The sequence below is a fragment of the Panthera uncia genome, chromosome D1 (assembly GCF_023721935.1).
Source record: "Panthera uncia isolate 11264 chromosome D1, Puncia_PCG_1.0, whole genome shotgun sequence".
Lineage (NCBI taxonomy): Eukaryota > Metazoa > Chordata > Mammalia > Carnivora > Felidae > Panthera > Panthera uncia.
The window spans coordinates 98,814,906-98,835,597 of record NC_064808.1 but is presented as its reverse complement, the minus strand read 5'-3'; the positions used below and the strand labels follow the sequence as shown (position 1 = coordinate 98,835,597).

Genomic DNA, 20,692 nt, shown 5'->3' with positions numbered 1-20,692 from the left:
CTCTTATGCCAAAATAAATTCCAGGTGGATCAAATATGAAATGTGAAAAAGGAATCTATAAAAGCACCGTGAGAAAACATGGGAGGCATCATTTATAAGCTCAGGGGGAGGAAGGCCTTTCCACCAAGTTGTTTCAAATTTGTTTCCATAAATATGTGATTTATTAGGTAACAGAAGAAGAGAAAAATATTGCTGTGAGAAGTACAGCCCCTATTTGTGACAACTGTGTGTAACATTTCTGTAAGCGGCCTCATCTGCCAACTTTGAATTTGCAAGTAAAGAAGTTTCAAGTGGCCGCTTCAATTCCATTGTGTATTTTGAAAGGCCTCCCACATAGAAATATGGCCATGGCATCGGCAGACCATGATCCAATGGTGCAAAATATGGATAAGACACTGGACACAAAGAAACTTTTACTTTGCTTCTTTCCTGGATTTTCTGGCTCCAAATAGGTTGGGGAAAAGGGGAAGCATTATTTTGAAAAACAAATTTTTTTTTTCTAAATACTTCCCAGTTTCTTATCTGAAGCCATTAGGTTTTTTAATTTTGCTTTTGGAAGGTTAATATTGGGGATTATTGAATTTTGTGAGACACCACCAGTGTCGTGTGGGGTCACATTCTATAAATTCAAATGCATTATTATTTATGCAGCAAACTCATGAATATTCATACTAAGTGAGCCGGACAAAACCTCACATGAAAACCAGGTCAAGATTTACCACCAAATGAGTTTTGGCATTGAATTTGTGAACCTCCTTTTTTGCTTTCAGAGTACTACAGATAGGACCTGAGGGCTTACGCAAAGAGTGTTTACAAATCAATAAAAATCCAACAACCCATTAGAAAACAGACAATGAAATAAACAGAAAGTTCATAGAAGGGGAAATACAAGGGGTTTTTAGATGAACAAAAAGGTCATCAACCTCAGTCCTAATAAGAGAAATGCTAAATGAAGCTGCTGATTGTAACTACCTGAAGTTTTGTAAGACGCTGCTATTGAGAGTATAAGGAAACATGTTCTCATAGGCTGCTGGGAGGCACACCTTTCAGTATCGCTTCTAAAGTGAGCTATTTAACAAGATCAATAAAAATTAAATATACAATTCCACATCTAGGAATTTATTCTATATGTGTCCGATAATGGGACACTGATTATAATTCTCTCCCATATATATATATATATATATATATATATATATAGTACAATAGAATATTGTATAATAGTTTAAAAGAATGTGACAAATCTTTATGTACTAATATAAAACAACACCCAAGGTATACTGTTAAGTGAAAAAAAACCCAAGATGCAGGGAATTGTGTGTGTGTGTGTATGTGTGTGTGTACATGTGTATATCCACTGTACAATAAACTGTTTTAGTGTCAGAGACCATGTCTGATTTATTTCTTGTCACCTCTCCCCAGGAGCTATCACATTACTATGTACATAATAGATGCTAAATAAATACTGAGTAAATGCAAGAATTTACACACTGAAACACTCAGTAATCATTCTCTTTTTCATCAAATCTTGGATTAGACTGGCTGTAATTAGGATGTCGCAGTCATAAACCATCGTTTTTTTCCGTTCAGACCACCTGGACCAGACAGAGCGTACCTTTTCATGTGTTAAACTCAGAGAAGGCAAGGTGGAGGCCAGACTTCTGAAACTCAGTTCCATTCCTTCTATTTGAGCCCTACATGGGCTCCTTTTCTCCAAAGGCAGCAGCAGGTGAGCCCTTCAGGAATATTTGACAGGCCCAGGCAGGCTGGAGAGTCACCAACCCTAACACATTTGTCTGCCTACATACAGGCTGAGTGGCTCACAGACGCTGTGAGGACCCACCCACTGCTAAGGACCCCCTGACACTCTATGTTCCTTCTTCCACCATAATGAGCTTCCTCTCTCTCCCACGAGAGCAGACTGCGTGATGATGACATCACACACAGTGAACCCTGGAAGAGAATAGGGGTTGCTCTCCTCTTGTTTGATTGTCTTGACTATGGCTGAAGTCTAACCCTTCTTAGGAGAGCCCGGAGCGTAAAGCTTGAGACACAACAATCTCTCAGGAGCCCAGAGCGCCCTCATCCATCAATTAGGAACATGCCAGTGTCATTCACAGGGCCGGACCACGGAAAGGCCAAATAGAATGGATGTGGGTTTACAAGTCAAATTCTCCCCCACTCTCTATGGGACAGTAAGCGAGATGTTCAACGCGAACCAGAAAATGACAAAGAGGCCCTGGTTTCCATAATCCTCTCCACCTCTTGTCCTGTGTCTAGTACTTTCCTCTCAAGCTCTCACCCCACCAGTGTAAAGATCAGAGGCTTTCCAGCGTCCCTGTGAAGAGACGCCTCGTGCCCATCCTGCTCCAGTGTTCTTACTTTGGGCAGCTTCCCAGAGGGCCGGTGCCAAGGCCGCGGGCTATCCGGGGAGAACACCCAGATGGCCACCCTGAGGAACACCACCTCAGAGACACAGCCAGGCCCAGCCAGGCGAGAGCAGCTGCTGCAATGAGGCTTTGGGGAGTGGAGGCCGGCTTGCGCTCTGTGTCAGCATGGTGCCGTATGGCACCTGCAAACTGCAAAAAACCAATGCATAATGCAGAACTGCATGTTCCCACTTTCTAGCTCTTTCTTCATTGTTCTCCCAGGATATGGAAAATGGATGGCTCGTCCATGGTCTCTGCCTACAGTCGTGTCCTATGGCACTATTTCCCCATACCTGGGCAACTTTGGAGAGGCAGAGCAAAGCAGACCACAATAAGGGACAGCTTAAGCATGGCAGCAGGAAAAAAAAAAAAAAAGTGTGGTTGGTTTTTTTAGCTAATTGGCTTTCCAGGCCTCGTTTTCTATATTCTGAGATCCCAGAACAAAAGGCCCTGGAGCTTAGGGTGAGGCTGAGAAAAAAGTTTCTGCTGCTGCTGGAACTCGAGGTCTGCCGTATCTTAACCTAGGCTCCAGGCACTGGAACCCCAGCCCCCACTCATTTGCTGCTCCCCCAAGAGCTTCTATCCAAAGCTCCCAGAGCTCAATTGAAAGCAGCAGGCGAAAAGTCAAATACTTCATTAAAAGCAGCAAGAGACTCCATTGTAAACCCACTGCTCTTGCCCATCAAAGATCAGACACTGGGATCCAAATCGGTTCTGGTTTCAATCAGAGATCAGATACTTAAGAGGGAGCTTGTGGTGTGTATCTTTTCAATGTGCTGCAGAAAGCCCCTGTTTCTCCTGTTTTTACCTTATTTTTATACCCTATAGAGACCCTCAAGAACTGCTGCTCATAATACACACACACACACTCACACACACACTCACTATGCTGAGACAGGGAGAAGCGGAGAAACACTTCAAAAGGTAAGTGTAGGCTTGAGTTTCAGGTTTATTGAATTCCCGGAAATGCTGTCTCTCCTCCTGAGAAAGGTTAGTGTTTGGAAACAACTTTAATCTGGCCAAAGAAAAGGGAAAGAGAGGAAAAGACACAGGGAGAGGGAGCGCTGGCAGAGGGAAGAGATGGGGAAAAAGAGAGAGGGAATTGTTAATTTCAATTGATTTTCTGATAAGGTTTCATATCCTGAAGTGTGCTTCAAATCTGAGAAGTGACATCTGCTGAGATCGCCCGTCAGTGTCTGAATTCTCCTGAATGTAATTAGATCTGAGACAAGATAGAAGACTCAGTACGGTGGCCCTTAGGGAGGAAATGGTCTTTGAAAAGAATTATGTTAATCAGACTAGCCTTCTTCTTGCATCTGTTCTGCTGTTATTCTGGGTAAAATTAATAGGTCTAAGGAAGGATCTGATCATAATGACAATCTGGTCTTCACAGCAGGAGGTTTTATAAAGGAGTTGAACTGTGCCTTGTTGAGAACACTTAAAGTAATTAGTTACAGGGCTACTCACTTTCTTTCCTTTTTAATAATAATAATGGTTATTAATGTTTACAAATTAAAGAGTCTTACTCCAGATGAAAGGAGTACTGGAAGGCAGGCTCAGGAGCAGACGCTCTGCACCTTTACGCCACGGGCCAGGGTGATGACACTGCAGCAGCCCCCCTTTCCCTGCCAGACTGTCCTCCCTCTCCCCCCTCCCCTCCTCATCCCCTCCCCAATCCCTCCCCAGGGCACAGCTGGGAACAAAGTGCCCAGGGCTTGCAGACGTGGCAGGGAACCAGCAGAGCTCAGGGGCGGAGGCTGACACTCCTCACCTGTTTGCCCAGTGCCTGGCACAACTGAGGGGCTCAGTAAATATTTGCTGATGGTTTGGAAGAAAGGAAGGAAGGCAGAAAGGAAGAGAGATGACAGGAAGAGAGAGAGAGAGAGGAAGGAAGAGAAAGACAGGAGAAATAGAACAATAGAAAGAAAAGACAAGAAATAAGGAAAAAAGGAAGGAAGAAAGAAGGAAGACTAGAAGGAAAAATCAAAGGAGAGAGGAGGAAGAATGACAAGCACTCTCATCTTTCCGTAAGATATCACTTCAAAGACAGGGAGCGTTGATGCCGTAATTTGTGTTAAGGTCTCTATTAGTCTATAAACCAGGGCAGGCAAACCACAGTCACTGGGCACAACCCTGCCCACCACCTTGTTTTTATAAATCAGGTGCTTGGGGCCCATCCACTTACATATTGCCCATAGCTGCTTTCACACTACACCTGCAGATCTGAGTCTCTGTAAGAGAGATTGTATGACCACCAGAGCCTGAAAATGGACTATGTGGCCCTTGCAGGAAAAGCTTGCCAACCTCTGTTATCATCTCTTGAGAGCAGGTGTCCTGTTTGATTTGATTTTCAGACATGCTGAGTGGGACTGACTTTTCAGAATAGAACTTCCCACCTGCATGATATTCAGGGACCCTTAAGCCAAGACAAGTACCTCTTAGGGGGGCAGGTGACATGGCAGTGCGAGGAGAGAAGAAAAAGGAGGGTGAGCTTCTAAAGCTTCTAAACTTCTGTCTTCTCTACCTGAGAACAGTTTCAAGAGGATGAGATGTGATGTGTCCATCCCACGCCCACAGGGCTAAAAGCCACTGCAGCAAGGACAAGGGTGGAAACCGAAGACCCACTCTGTCTCCTAACCAATTGCCATTACCTAACTTAATTTTATACGTACAACAAAAAAGGCAATATGATGCAAGGGCGAAATTTGGAAGGAGAAGACTGAGGTCAATCTTGCACTTACTGACTGTATCATCTTAATTAAAGCATTTAACTTATCTGAGTCCAGTCCACTCACTGGAGAAGAAATGGAGATGAAAATAATATAACATTATAGTCTCGACATGTTAGGTGAGCAAAGTGTATCAAAGAACTTTGAAAACCACACAACTCTTGTGCAAACCGTCATTACATAATAGTTACAATAGTTATTATGTAATAGTATGGTAGACCTGGATAAGCCAGGGTTTCTCTGCTGGGCAAGGGCAGGCGTTGTTCTCTTGAGGTCTAGCTCTAGCACAAGGTCATATTTCTTAAAGGCATTTTTTGTGAAGCTGGGTCTGTCAAGGCAATCAGACTTTGAAACTCTAATAACGTTCAACCCAGCACCCAGTGGCATAAAACAACAAGCATTAACGTCTTGCTTATACATCTGCCAGTCAGCTGGAGCTCAGCTGATCTAGAGTTGGCTCAGCCAGCTTTCGCTCCAATTTGCTGGTCCGATATGAGGAGGATGAGTCTCTGGTCCTCTCTGGACCAGCAGCTTCCTAAGGCATTTTCTTTCCACAGTGACAGGAGCACATAAGCCCCAGCCTCTGCTGGCATCACATCTGTTAATGCACCATTGGCCACAGCAAGACAGAGGAAACCATACTCTTCTCACCATGAGGCCAAGCCGAGTCAAACGGCCAAGCCCAACATCAATGGGTTGGGAGAGCACACTCCTCTCCTCCATGGAGGGAGGTCTTTTGGAGGGAGTGAATATTTGTTGGCAAATAACCTATTAAAGAAGCCAAAAGATTAGCTAGGCAGTGTCTAGTGCAGCCCCAAGCTACTGGATCCAGGGGCTTAAGCATGCGTATCTTATTTTGATACACATGTCGGGCCATCCCTGACAGAGGAGCTGTACATCCACTTGCGAATCTGGTGAATGCTTCACCCTTGACCTCACATGCACATTTTTTCATATCCAGGTACAATGGACTGCCAAGTAATGAAAAATGCATGATTTCTTCAATCATCCAAATTCACTGATAAAATTCTATAGAAAAATCTTGCACTATTTAGGAAAAAATTTGGCTCATTTGGAAAATGTATACAAAATAAAGATGCAAAAAGACTATAGTATATGGGTAGCAAGGAAGCAAAAGGAGCCAGGACCAAAATCAGACTCCAGCAAGAGAGCTGAGGTCTCCTAAAATAAGAATGACAGCTGTGGGCAAGAGGTACCAATTAATTATACCTTAATTTTAAAAAAAAAGGTCCCTACTCTGTGTCATCCTCACTTTTCTCTAGAGCTATAGGGAATGCTCTGGCATCCTGGGGGAGGGAAGGGGTAAAGCCAGCTTCTCTGGGTTTCTCTTTATCCTTCTGCCTTCCTCCTGCTCTGCAAGAGGTAAGGATAAGGTTACCATAGGATCAACAGCTTCATAAATATGCAGAAGAAAGACAAATCAACCTGAAACCCAAGAAAATAATTAAAATATAAATAGACTTGTTTGTTTCAAGGATTTGCAATGAATGCTTGACTCAGTCTGAAGATTAATCAGTGATGGATAATTATACTTTCACACACACATATATCCATACACACAAAAAGCTATCCCAGGTCCCTTCCGAGCAACATGAATGCAAAAACTGTGAGTTCTCTGGTTCAAGAAGAGGTGAAGTCACCCGATGCTCCTTGCTGAGTGTGAGAGTTTACTTCACACCTGTTGTGGAGCCACCAGCACAGGAATGGGCCATGGGGGGCATGGGTGGGGTTTGCTGACACCCATGAGCTCCTCCTTTTTCTTCTACTTTCTACCTCCCTTCTTATCTTTTCTCTCCCTCCCTTTCTCTCTTCCTTCCTTCCTTCCTTCCCTGCCCCTCTCTCATCTTCCCTTGTTTCTCCTGCAGTGTTTTCTCTCTGAAATTTGCCTTTCTTCCTGCCAGAGGAGGTAAGGAATCAATCAACTCGTAGACATTTATGAAGGTTTTATTGTTGTTCCAAGCTCGGCAATTGCCAGCAAGGGGAAGAAATCCAAGCCCTGAGTCTGTAGGAACTCCTGGACTACAGCAGTTGTTCTCAACTGGGCATAATTTTGCCCCTCCAGGAGACATCTGACAACGTCCAGAGACATTTTTAAAAAATTTTTGTGACTTGGGGTGGTACTACTGGGATTAGCAGGTAGAGGCTAGAGATACAGATAAACACCCTGCAACACATAGGAAAGACCAGCTCCTCCCCCCCATTACAGAAATTATCTGGCTCTAAATTTCAATAGTGCTGAGGTTGAGAAAACCTTGGTCTAGAAGGAGAAACAAGATACAAACAGATTGAAAGGCGACTCACTTCCAGGCTCTGAGGAATAAGGGCCTTCTATATACTATGGCACTTGGGCTCAGGTAAATTTCAGGTCGTGCTTCTCTTTCCGGTCTCTGGCTCTTTCCAGTTCTGTAGGCTCCCAGCTTTGCTGACACCTTTGAGAACTTAGGATTCTTGATTATAACTGCACTCTCAGGAATGAAGTCCCTCTCCCCTAGTATATCATTCCTTAAGCCATCTTGGTAGCTCAGTATTTGATCATCTGTTCATCCCTCCCTCCCTCCCTCCCTCCACCCACCCACCCATCCACCCATCCACTCATCCATCCATCCATCCACCCACCCACCCACCCACCCAGCCATCCACCCATCTATTCATCCCTTTATCCAGTCAGCAGTACTCATTAGGCACTAACAGAGTTACTCAAACTCTACTAGGCACACCCCATTCTAAGATAAGACTTCTTGGGAGGGAAAAAAAATCTGCATGTGGTATATGAATTGGAAGAGAACAAGAGCTAAGCATTATGTGAGAATTAGTGACAAGACAGGGTGCTCCTTAGGGATCTGATCAATGAGCATAGCGTCTCACTATTTCCTGTATTTTTGGTTAATGCCCACGAACAGTGTGCCAGTTTCCGTCCCTTGTTGATGCCTCTAATTCCCCATCTGTGAGGTGGGAGTCCTACTCCCACTCATTGTAATGTTCCATAAAAGGTGCAGCCAGGTACTCAGCCTGATCTACTCCTGGAAGTAGGAAAAGAGAAGAGCATAATGAAGGTTAGAGTAGCAGCATCCTCCCTATGCCCTGCATTGGCTTTGTAGCCTATGGCAAGTTTCTCAAACTTGCTATGCCTTAGTTTCCTCATTTGTATAATAGAATAATAATGGCAGTCTCTCAGAAGAGTCACAGTGAGGACTGATTGAGCCCATACATGAAAAGCACTAAGAACAGTGCCTGACACATAGTAAGAATTCAATAAATATTAAGCATCATTATCAATTGTCATCACTACTGAGAGAGTAGTCAGTAGTATAGGGGTCGTGAAAAATTTGATTAAGTGCCTGAGTCTGAGAGAATAACAGTAGAACCCTATATTCAACAACGAGACTCCCAAGGGGCACCCTCTTTTACCAATGACAGTTAAACCAGGGTTTCCCAACCTCACCATTCTTGATATTTAGAACCGAATCATTCTTTGTTCCAGGGGACTGTCCTGTGCAACACAGGATATTTAGTAGCATCCTTGGCCTTTACTCAGTACATGCAATAACACCCTCCCCCCAACTGTGACAACCAATGTCTTCAGACATTGCCAAGTGTCCCCTGGGGAGAAAAATCACCCTGGTTGAGAACTACTATCTTAAATGATAATGATAAAAAAAATTAATGATAGTAATAACAATCATGTGTGAGGAATCACCTTTCCATCCGTTCCAATTTCCCCTCTTACTGGACATAAGAGCATCTTACATGTGCTGCACGTAAATGCAGATGCTGTGGAAATACTTTCATTCTGCAGAATTTGAGACATTTTCCTACAGTACAGTCTGTTGGTTTCTCTGAGGCAGTGTGCCTCCAGTTCAACATAGTTGCCATGAAGTGGCTGGATAACAAATGTTCAAAAGAATAAGTTTCCTTCCAAGCAGAGATAACTGAGGATCTGGAGATTAATGCATATATTCCACCCAATTATGATGTTAATATAAATATGACTTCAGAAAGATAACAATATACATATGTATTAATCAGTAATCACTTACATATCTCTATCAGTCTTTCAGTCACACAGTCTTGGCTTGGGGCCTTGCTCTGGCATTTACTACTGAAGTGACTTTCAGCAAGTTACTTATTCTAAGTCTCAGTTACCTCCTCTATAAAATAGAGCTAATAATCCTGCCCATCATGCGAAGATTAAGTAAGAGAACGCACATGAAGAACTCAGGATCGTGTGTGGTGGAAAGCAAATATTCCACACGTGTTAGCCATTATTGTTGCTGAAAAGTGAAAAATGGTAAACCAAAAAATTTTAAAAAAACACATAGGCAGAGATCAGTGACCTTCTCTATTTTCAACCAGTTTCAAGTACTATTTAATGAAATTTGGGGTTCCCAACTGCATTGGGTTGAATAGTGTCCTCTAAAATTCACGTCCACTTGGAACTTCAGAATATGACCTTCCTTAAAAACAAGGTGGTTTTTTGCATGTTTGCTTGGTTGGGTGGTTGGGTGGGTGGTTGGTTGTTTGGTTGATTTTATTTTGTTTTGCAGATCTGGTTAGTTAAGATGAGATCATACTGGATTGGGGTGGGCTGTGAGTACAATGACTGGTGTCCATATCAGAAGCCATGTTGAAGAAATAGACACATACAGAGGGACAAGTGCCATGTGGAGGTGGAGACAGAGATGGAAGTGATATCGCTATAAGTCAAGGGCACCAGGGATTTCCAATCACCATCAGAAACTAGACAAGGTAAAAGAAGAATTCTTCCCTAGAACTATCAGAGGGAGTATGGCCCTGCCAACACCTGGATTTCAGATGTCTGGCCTCCAGAACAGTGAGATAATAAATTTCTATCATTTTAAGCTATACAGTTTGTAGTACTTTTTTATGGCAGCCAGAGGAAACAAATATACCAACATAGTCTCTTAGGCTCTGCTTGGGTGGGTGGTGCTGTTTCTTGACTTATGTAAAAATAGGTCTTCCTATAGGTATTTTGGGCTATCTGCTTATTTCCATCAAAGCCAATATTACTCTTAACTTCTTCATTCTGTTGATGGGTTTCGTTCTGTTAATGAGAGCACTGCAAATAAGACCTGGTGTCCCTGTCTGGGCAGAACAGCTTTGTTGACTCACAGGTTCTCACCCCTTCCCTCCTCATTCCCCATATTTCCCTTATTTCAAACTGCCCCAGAGGATCATATTCTTCTCAACTTCCAATTGAAATCAAAGTCCGACTTAATTACCGTCTGCTTATCTTTATCCTGATCAATGGGTCTAAGAGCTCTATAAGATGTTACCATTTTCTCACTGAACCTAAAATAAGGTATGCCTAGATCCCTGAGTTTAAGTGGGATCATAAAAGATATCTCTTCTAGTGTTCCCCACTCTTTGCTTCCCACTGTTCAATGCATGCATCTTTTCTACAATATCCTTTTTGTAAATTAAAAAAAATTATTTTTTAGAGAGAGAGAGAGACAGCATGAGTGGGGTAGAGGAGCAGAGGGGGAGAGAGAGAATCTTAGGCAGGCTCCATACTCAGCACAGAGCCCAATGCAGAGCTTAATCCTACAACCCTGAGATCACGACCTGAGCTAAAATCAAGAGTCAGACGCTCAACAGACTAAGCCATTCAGGCACCCCTTACAATATTCTTATCAATCAAATATCTAGACATTGCTTTAAAACCTCCAGTGATGGGAAATTCATTGCTTCTTACAACTGTTTTTTTTTAATCTTTAGACATTTCTAGTATTAAGAAGGTTTAATTTACACAGAATTAAGCTCTGTCATTCCATTCACTGTTGGACCAGAGTTTGTGGTCTAGCCAAAACATTTCTACTGAGAAGAACTCTGATGAGAATTGGAAAGCAAGGTCTGTGGTCCCAAGGTTGTAAACATTCATCTTCCTTTTTATCCTGGGTGGTAGCAGAAATAGTAATCAGCAAAAATTAGGGAATGCCCTGTTAAAGTACACCTGACTTTTCTTTAATGATGTTCCCTCAGAGAACCATATCCATCTCAAACAGGAATAACCTGATTATGACAGTTAGCACCCATATTACCCATTTGATGATTACCATACATTGCCTTCTATCACTGCTTTTCATCTCATATGTATGTGTCTAATGATGAATTGGTTTGATATCCATAGGAAGACTGTGGTAGGTATGATGGTTTCTCTGATGTTTTGTGTACTTTGGATGTACAATTTAGTATCCTAACTTCCCAACAGTATCAGTTGTTTATTTTCTGGATTGTTATTTATAATTACAATTCCAACCTGTGGCCATCATTTTCTTTCCATTATTCATGTATTCCATCTCTCCTCTTCCAACCCAAATGTGATCCATTCCTCAAGACCAGACCTAATCCCATTTCCTCAAGGCTTTCCCAAACTGCTCTATGCACATCTAACTCACATTCATCCTTTTCTTCTGTAAATTCCTTCTATCACACTTACCATCTGTCTCCCTTACTTTGACATTTTTATCACCTTGTGCCTACTCTAGTTTAACTGTTCCCTATAAGTGTGTGTTGATACTTCTATTAGGCTCAGAGCTCCCGGAGGGCAGAGACCAATTTTGTTGTTTCCCCCACAGTCTAGGTACAAAATAAATGTTTGTTAAAAATACAAATAAGCTCAGTTGTTAGGAGTGAAGAAGCTTTTGCTGATTGATACGTGTTCTTTATCTTGTATAGTCCCTCTTCTGAGCTACAAGAGGCTTTTATGAAAATGGTGGCTGGTACAGGGGTTGCATTCATGGGCAAACTAACTAGAAGACTGGAGCTGAACTAAAGATGGACCTTGGCTGGATTAGTCTCCTCATTGCTGTCTCTGCTTTGAGTGTTTCTAGTATCTTTCCTGCTGAAGAGACTTACCAATCTAGGAAAGGGATTGGAAGATTTTCCCTTTTGTCTGAAAAAGGCCAGACTGTTTTAGTATTCTAGACTTTGTGGGCTATTTGGCCTCTGTCACAGCTGTTCCTTTCTGCCATTGTTGCATGGAGGCAGCCATAGATCAAGTAAATATGTATGAGTCCCAATAAAACTTTATTTATAAAAACAGGGGGAGGAATGAATCTGACCTGGGACTGATAATTTGTTGACCTCTGATCTTGGAGAATCTCTATGTCTCTCAGCCCTGTTCTATTCCTGTGGCCACACGCTGGCTCCTGTGGTCCATCTTACTTAGAATTGCTTCCTTCCCTCCCTCTCTTCCTGCTCCATCCATATTCTACATATCTATTTTGAGTCTCTACATTTTCCCCATGAAAACTTCATTGATCGCTCCAACCTATACAACTCAAGTGAGTTTCCTGTAGCCCATGGCATTTATAGTTAGGACCCCAGAGTTCAGAATATAATTGTTTCATGAATATTAGTTTCCTCTTACCAGCAATATTGTGAGGTCCTTGAGGGAGGAGAACATGCCTTATATTGATATAGATTTTCTACACCTCCCCTAGTACAGCTTGGCATGTAGTAAGTGTTTAATAAATAGTTGCTAACTGATTTATTGACATATGTCTACAACAGTACATATTTGCTCCTTACTCTGTGTGGTAGGCTGAATAATGGCCCCTCAAGCTGTCCATGTCTCAATCCCTGGAATGTGGGGATATTACCTTACATGTTGATAGGGAGTTTGCATGTGACTAAGTTAAAGATCTTGAGATGGAGAGATCATCCTGGATTATCTAGGTGGGCCCCATGAAATCACAGGGGCCCTTATAAAAGCGAAGCAGGAGGAATCAGATCACAGATATCCACTGCTTCTGAAGGTAAATTCTCTTCTGGAACCTCCATAAGAGCCAGACCTGTTGGCATGTTGACTTTAGCCCAGTGAAACTTATTTCAAAGCTTTGGTATCTAGAACTATAAAAGAATAAATTTACGTTGTTTTAAGCCATCAATTTGGGGTAATTTGTTACAGAAGCAATAGGAAACTAATAGCCTTTGTGACAGAAAAACATTAATATTAAAAGCATCAAGAGACATTTTTGTGCCAATGTGTGGATGCTACAGCTAATCCCTAAGCCAGCTTTGAGCATTTTTTTTTCCCATGGAGGAGGGAAGCTTGAAGTAGGTGGTGAGAAAAGGCTACAGAAAGGTAGATTTGCATATAGGAAGAAACTTCCTAGCAACATTCTGTACTTAAGCTATTCTTCCAGGTGCAGTAGAAAGTGACTGGTTCTAGAGATGTGGGTTTAAGATCCAGCTCTGCCACTTGCTATGTGACCTTGGGCAAGTCACAGTCTCTTCGGTAGCAGAGCCTGAGGTTGTAGGACATCTTCCCAGTCCCACTTAATTGGCCCCAATGAGGCAAATCTAGCTTCTGTGTCCATCTGGATTTAGTAAGACATTTACTAGAAGCTTGCAATAAAGCTACCCAATAAGAAGCCCAAGGAGTGGCTCTGTCATACACATTGCTGAAGACTCAGGGGCTACAGTTCTGCTGAACTGCTAAAGCAGCTTCGAGCCCTCTTTCTGCAAAGGAGAAGTTGCAATTACTCCAGGCAAAGAATGCTGCCATGTCCAAGACCCAAGAGTTAAGTGGCTATTTCCAGAAGGATGGGTTAGAGGCTTGTTCTGTTCTTATTTTCTTGAGCTATATGCCTACATTAATCACAGAAGTCCTAATGGTGTACTCCAGGCTGTAATTATTGTCTTTTTTCTTATTTTAACACAATAACAGAAATAGTGACGGCAGTTTTGTAAGAACGGTAACATTCTGGTACTTGTCCAAGGCCGGTCCTTCTCTTGTGTCGCTCCATCAATTTTCCCCACTCTCCCTTGCATCATCAAACCCTGCTTACCTCTACCTCGTGCCCCCTGCACTATTAACATGCTCAGATTCTCACTAAGTGAAAAAACAACAAGTAAAAGATTTCCTTGAATCCTGTTGCCTTCTGGAATGACCAGTTGCTCTATTTCTTCCTTCCTTTTACTCCAAATCCTGTGTGCTCTCACTGCTTCCCCTTATCACCATCCTGCACCCTTGAACATCTTTCATTCTGGCTCCCATTTCAAACAATTAACTCAAATTACACTCTACACACTGAACTTTTCTTAATTGACAACTTCAAAGGCTCTGCACAGTTCCTCATCTTCTTTGACTTCTCTGCAGTGTATATAATTGGCCTCTCCTTCTGGCCGTTATCACTTCCCTTAGTTTGCATGGCAGTGCCTTATCCAGATGATTCTCCTATATTTGCAATCTCTTCTTCTCTGCCCTTTGTCTTCAGCTCTCCCTCTTTTCCCTGTTCCCAGTGGTATCTGGTCACCAGGTCCTGCATCTATCTCTCCTCTTCTCCCACTACCTTTTCTGCCTCAGTGATCTCATCTATCCCGTGGCCTCACCATCATCCACACACCACAGATTCCATTTCTAAGCATTGTCCCAAGTTACATTTCCACCTTTCCAAATGTGTTGTAGACATCTCCATGTGGATGTTCCAATGACACAATGAAATAGCTCCAAGTCTGAACTAATGTTCACATCCATCAAAACAGTACAGTCTACTGGTTAAACACATGGCTTTTCAAGTTTTATAGGCTTGGGTTCCAGACTCAGCTCCTCACTGCTTTACCCGTGTGACCCTAAGAAATTCATTTTTTTAATGTTTATTTATTTTTGAGAGAGACAAAGAGAGAGTGGAGGAGGGGGAGGGGCAGAGAGAAAGAGAGAGAGGGAGACACAGAATCTGAAGTAGACTCCAGGCTCTGAGCTGCCTGTGCAGAGCCCGACCTGGGGCTTGAACTTGTGAACTGCGAGATCATTACCTGAGCTGAAGTCAGATGCATAAGTGACTGAGCCACCCAGGCACCCCAGAAATTCATTTTGGTAAGTTTATTTATTTTTAGAGAGAGTGGGGGGGAGGGGAGAGAAGAAATGCAAGCAGGGAAGGGGCAGAGAGAGAGGGAGAGAGAGAATCCCAAGCAGACTTTGCACTGTGAGAGAGCGCAAAGCCCAACTTGGGGCTCCATCTTGCAAAGTATGAGACTATGACCTGAGCAGGAGGCTTAACCAACTGAGCCACTCAGGTGTCCCAAGAAATTCATTTTTGTGACTCTATTTCCACACCTGTGAGATTGGAAAATAAAAGTATCTACTTCACAGAGTTCTTGAAAATATTAAAAGAGGGGGGGCGCCTGGGTGGCGCAGTCGGTTAAGCGTCCGACTTCAGCCAGGTCACGATCTCGCCGTCCGTGAGTTCGAGCCCCGCATCAGGCTCTGGGCTGATGGCTCGGAGCCTGGAGCCTGTTTCCGATTCTGTGTCTCCCTCTCTCTCTGCCCCTCCCCGTTCATGCTCTGTCTCTCTCTGTCCCAAAAATAAATAAAAACGTTGAAAATATTAAAAGAGGTAATACATCCAAATAACCATGCTTAGTTCCTGGAGCATACTTATGATTCATTACAGATGAGTTCTTACACCCGCCTTACCTTTTCCTATAAATGATGTATCCTTTCTCTTTTTAGTCAACCTCAGTTGGTCATCCTTGACTCCATTCTACATCCACTTAATTGTAAAATATTGTCCATAATTCTTTAATAATATGTTTTGTTTCTGTTTTGTGCTTTTCGTGTGCTCAGCCTTCTTGATAGAACCAACTACAACTTTCTGTCCAGGATCTCCACCATTCTCTCAACCGTCCAATCCATCCCACACACTCGAGGTTTTTATCTTTCTGGACTGCAGATCCAACACATCATTTTTTCTGCCGCTACACTTTCAGTGGCATCTTATTATATCACAAATAATTGGCATTCAAGGCTCTCCATGATCTTATCCTTGCCTGCTTTCCCAGCATTACTGGGAAACTGTCCTGTAAGCATGTCAAACTCTACCCAAACTTAGTATATCACAAAAAATTGTCTTTCTTCCCTGACTCTATCTTTGCCCATGCCATTCCTATTACTAATACTTCCATGTATGTCTGGTTACTAAAATTTCAGTCTCCCTTTAAAGTCCAAGTAAGGGATGCCTGGGTGGCTCAGTTGGCTAAGTGTCTTATTCTTGATTTCGGCTCAGGTCATGATCTCAGAGTCAAGAAATCAAGCCTGGCCTTGGACTCCACTCTGGATGTGGAGCCTGCTTAAGATTCTCTCTCTCCCTTGGGCACCTGTGTGGCTCAGTCAGTTAAGAGTATGACTTCTCCTCAGGTCATGATCTCCCAGGTCAGGAGTCTGAGCCCGTGTCAGGCTCTGTGTTGACAGCTCAGAGCCTGGAGCCTGCTTCAGATTCTGTGTTACCCTCTCTCTCTGCCCCTCCCCCACTCGCACTCTGTCTCTCTCTCAAAAATAAATAAAACATGAAAAAACAATTTTTAAAGATTCCCTCTCTGCCCCTTCCCAGCTTGCTTATGCATGTGCATGCATGCACTCTCTCTCTCTCTCTCTCAAAATAAAATAGTCAAGTAAAATGGCACTTACTCAGACTTAGTGACTCTTAAACATTTTGAGTTTGAAAATCTGATGAAAATTTAGATTTTCTCCAGGAAAGATACAAATGAGCCAATAGGATATTTGCATATAGTGTTAGAGGCTCATGAAACACCCCCACACCATTTCCTTTTGCCCATCACTGAGTTATTTTCTCTAAATTTTATTTTATTTTTTTAATCCCTGAATTCTTAAAGCATTATCTATCTCTCTCAAGGAACTCATCACACTATTCCTGGTATTTCAGTTAGTGTTTTTTATTATTATTTTAAAAAATTCTTTTATTTTGAGTGTGTGCGTGTGTGTGTGTGTGTGTGTGTGCGTGCACACATGCACGCGCGCACACACACACACACACACACACATACACACACGTGTGACTGGGGGAGGGGCAGAGAGAGAGGGAGAGAGAGAATCCCAAGCAGTCTCCCCATGTCAGTGCATAGCCCTATGCATGACTTGACTTTGCAAACCATGAGATTGTGACCTCAGCTGGAATCAAGAGTCAGATGCTTAACTGACTGAGCCACCCTGGAGCCCTCAATTCATTTTAATGCAGGCCTGCCTTAACTTCCAGAAAAGCATTTTCTTTGGTGGTATTATTGTTATGTTTTTGCTTTTTAATGAAGTTCAAAGACCATCAACATTAGAATCGCACGAGGGCTCGGTAAAAATGAAGATTCCTGAGTGCAACTCCAGACGCCCTAACTCAGAATCTCTGGAGGTGATAGGTAAGGAACTGAGAAACACTTCTCTATATGCCTTACCATTGTGGTCCTCACGAAACCGTGGTCTCCTCCCATGCCTAAGCTGGTACCACAGAAACAGGAAGTACAAAAACAGCCTTAGCATTGCTTTAGCCCTTCTGGTCTGGTGTGGCTGGGAACTGTGATGGACAATAAGATAATTATTTCTCCTGACACCTTCCACTGGCTTATCGGATTATTTCTATACCAGCACCTTTTGAATTTGGAACAAAGACTTCTATGTGTCTGGGGTTACTGTATCTGGACCCCTGAGCTGCCTCCTGTACAGATTTTTTCCAAACTCCCATCCTGCATTGGTGAGATTTCTACTTAGTCTTGGTTTGATACATCTTAACACAACTTTACAGAGAATTCCGGCATGCTTCCTAATGGAGCTTGCCTGAATTATGATAGCAATTTGGGTAAATGCCTTATCATCCCTCTCTGACTGTAAAGTTCTTAAGTGTAGCCTAAACCAATTTCCAGGTTTGGCATATCCATTGTATTGCCTTATTTCACCCAGATACGTGAGGTCTCTTCCCTCCCTCTCCCCATTCCAAAAAGGTCAGAGAATATTATAGCTTCCTTTTTTCCTATATAAAACCTACCCATTTTTCAAATTTCATCTCTTCTATAAAGTTATTCCCAAGAAGTTCTAGTGCACATTGATCTTTTCCCTTCTGAACTGCCCAGAGCATTTAGACTCATTATAAAAATTCCATACTGACCTGTGACTGTATTCAGCCTGCCACTATGTTAGTATGACACAATGGTTAAGTTCATGGGCTCTAGAGCCAAGCAAACCAGAGTCTGAAATTCAACTCCAATACTACAGAACATCATGGTCTGAATTTAGTTCTGGGACTCAGCTCAACATCTATAAAATAGCAGGAATATCATATATACTTCATGGTATCTTTATGAGAATTCACAGAGATAATGCATATAAAACCCTCAGCATGTGCTCACGATATGGTAAATGCTCAATAAATGTTATTTTATTTTTTTTAATCTTTTTAACATTTATTTATTTTTGAGACAGAGAGAGAGAGCATGAACAGGGGAGGGTCAGAGGAAGAAGGAGATATAGAATCTGAAAAAGGCTCCAGGCTCTGAGCTGTCAGCACAGAGCCCGACGTGGGGCTCGAACTCACGGACCGAGAGATCATGACCTGAGCTGAAGTTGGACGCTTAACCGACTGAGCCACCCAGGTGCCCCAGTAAATGTTAATTTTATAGAGATGTCTGTATAAGTCAGATTAGGCTAAGTTATGCTATGGTAACAAAGAATTTTAAAACACTGCTTCTTACAAAAACAAAAGGTTATTTCTTATTCAAGATCCATGTCTAGTGGAGCACAGTTAGGAATCAGCTCTATATTGCTCTACTCCCAGAACCAGGCTGACTGTCAGCGGAACATGGCCTGTCATTACAGCAAGGGAAAGGAGACTACGGTAAAGCAAGAAGTGGCTCTTAACACTTCTGTCTGGAAATGACACACATCACTTTCCCTTGCATTTTATTGGTCAAAGTCATAAGGCAGAGTCTGACTTCACTGGGACAAAAAAAAAAAAAGGAAAAAAAAAAGAAAAAAAAAAAAAAAAAGAATGATTCTCCCTCATCTCCCTCAGCAAGGGGAGGGGAGAAATAGTTATCTTACATGTCTTTCATTTATTTTAATTTTCCAGCAACAGTTATTTGACTGATGTATCTTTTGTATTCCTCAAAACCTAGCACATAGTAGGAAGCGAATACATATTTTATTGATGGATAGTAGGTGTTCATCATGTCTGTACATTTTGAATTGAGTTGAGTGATTGAAGGAGAAGGTCCTCGGTGATATATAGCAAGTGTCTGGAAATGACAAAGTGTCAGCTGATGAATTGACAGCAAAGGATCATAGATCCCTGTTTCCTTGAAACAAATGAAACATCCACCTGGCGCATGTGTGTAACCTGAGTATCTTCGAAGTGCACCTTTGCCTCAAGATTTCTTCTTAGAGTCGTTTTTTCCTTCGTTCTCTGCAAAATCCACGATGTTGTTGTCATTTTTACATTTAGAACCACAAGTCCGACACACACAAAATTCTTTATTTCTTCCTGGGTCCTGGCCAGCAATGAGAACCCAATGCCTTCGAGTTACCTTGGGGATAAACCTGTGGCCTGGACATCTGGGCACCTAGCTTCCTGCTCGCATAAAACATGATTCTCCATTTAAATAAATAAGTGCCAAAGAGATATGTGGAGAGTCCAAAAGTGTTAAGTCTTGATAGAAAACAAAACCGATTCCCCCAGGAAATTTTGGGGGGTTCCGGCATGTAACTAACTATTCACGATTATCGATTATCTTGCCCTGGTTTTATCCCAAACCTTGAGTACATTTCTTTCAAATCACTCTCAGTCTCGAAACTTAGAATCAAAATTCCTTCCTGGGGCATATTTATGGCTCCAGTGCTTCTGTGGCATCACCAGATATTAATGTCCCTGGAGTCTTTCTTCTGCCAACAGCAGATTAAGCCTCTACTGGTAAAGTCTTTAGCTTCTCCAGAGTTTTCTTTCTCAGTCAGCAGTGATCAGACGTCTCACATGACCTAACTACCAACTTCTTCCATCTCAGCACTAGAAGGAAATTTCCGGGGGGGGGGGGGGGGGGGGGGGGGGTGGGGAGGACACTATCCCCTTTCAAGTCCCCTACTCAAAACTTACCTTCTTCTTCCATAGGGTACAATCCCAAATGGGATCCAGGGGCTCTGAAGTCACAAAATGCTGCTGGTCTGGGGTGTTGGCAAGCCAGAGGGAAGATCAAAGGACTTCATGACAGCAAAGGATGCCAACCCATTTACTAACTCACTCCTTCCTTCTTTTCTTCCTAGCCTCCTTCTTTCATTCTTACCAATATTTTGACTGAATTATGTGTAAACCAAAATTTGAATTGAATCCCTTCAGCAACCCGTTCGTTTACAATACTATGCTTTTTGATACAGACTGCCTGCTTTTAAAAGCTACTTGCTTCTTTCCAATGCAAGCCTGTAGCAAAATGTATCACCATTTAAATGTACTTATAACTATCTTACTTTCTATTAAAAGTCAGGAGAGTTAGAAGTAAGATTTTTCCACTTTGTTTTTTACTGCAATACCCTCAGAGATGAATATATTGCATGGTATACAGTTCTCCAGCAGCTAATTGTGGGTGAAAGCATGAATGAATAGCATGGTGATGGATAGGTATTTAATCCAGGCAAACTTCCTGAGTTCAAAACACAGTTCCACAATTATTAGGTAACTTTTCTCTTTTCTGCTTCAGTGTTCTTATCCCCGAAATGGGAAC

The 20,692-nt window shown here is 42.4% G+C and overlaps 1 pseudogene; it reads left to right on the top strand.

Annotated features, from left to right (window-relative positions):
- LOC125929719 (NXPE family member 2-like) overlaps positions 1-2,764 on the top strand; it is a 68,164-nt pseudogene extending 65,400 nt beyond the window's left edge.
- The last annotated feature ends 17,928 nt before the right edge of the window (positions 2,765-20,692 follow it).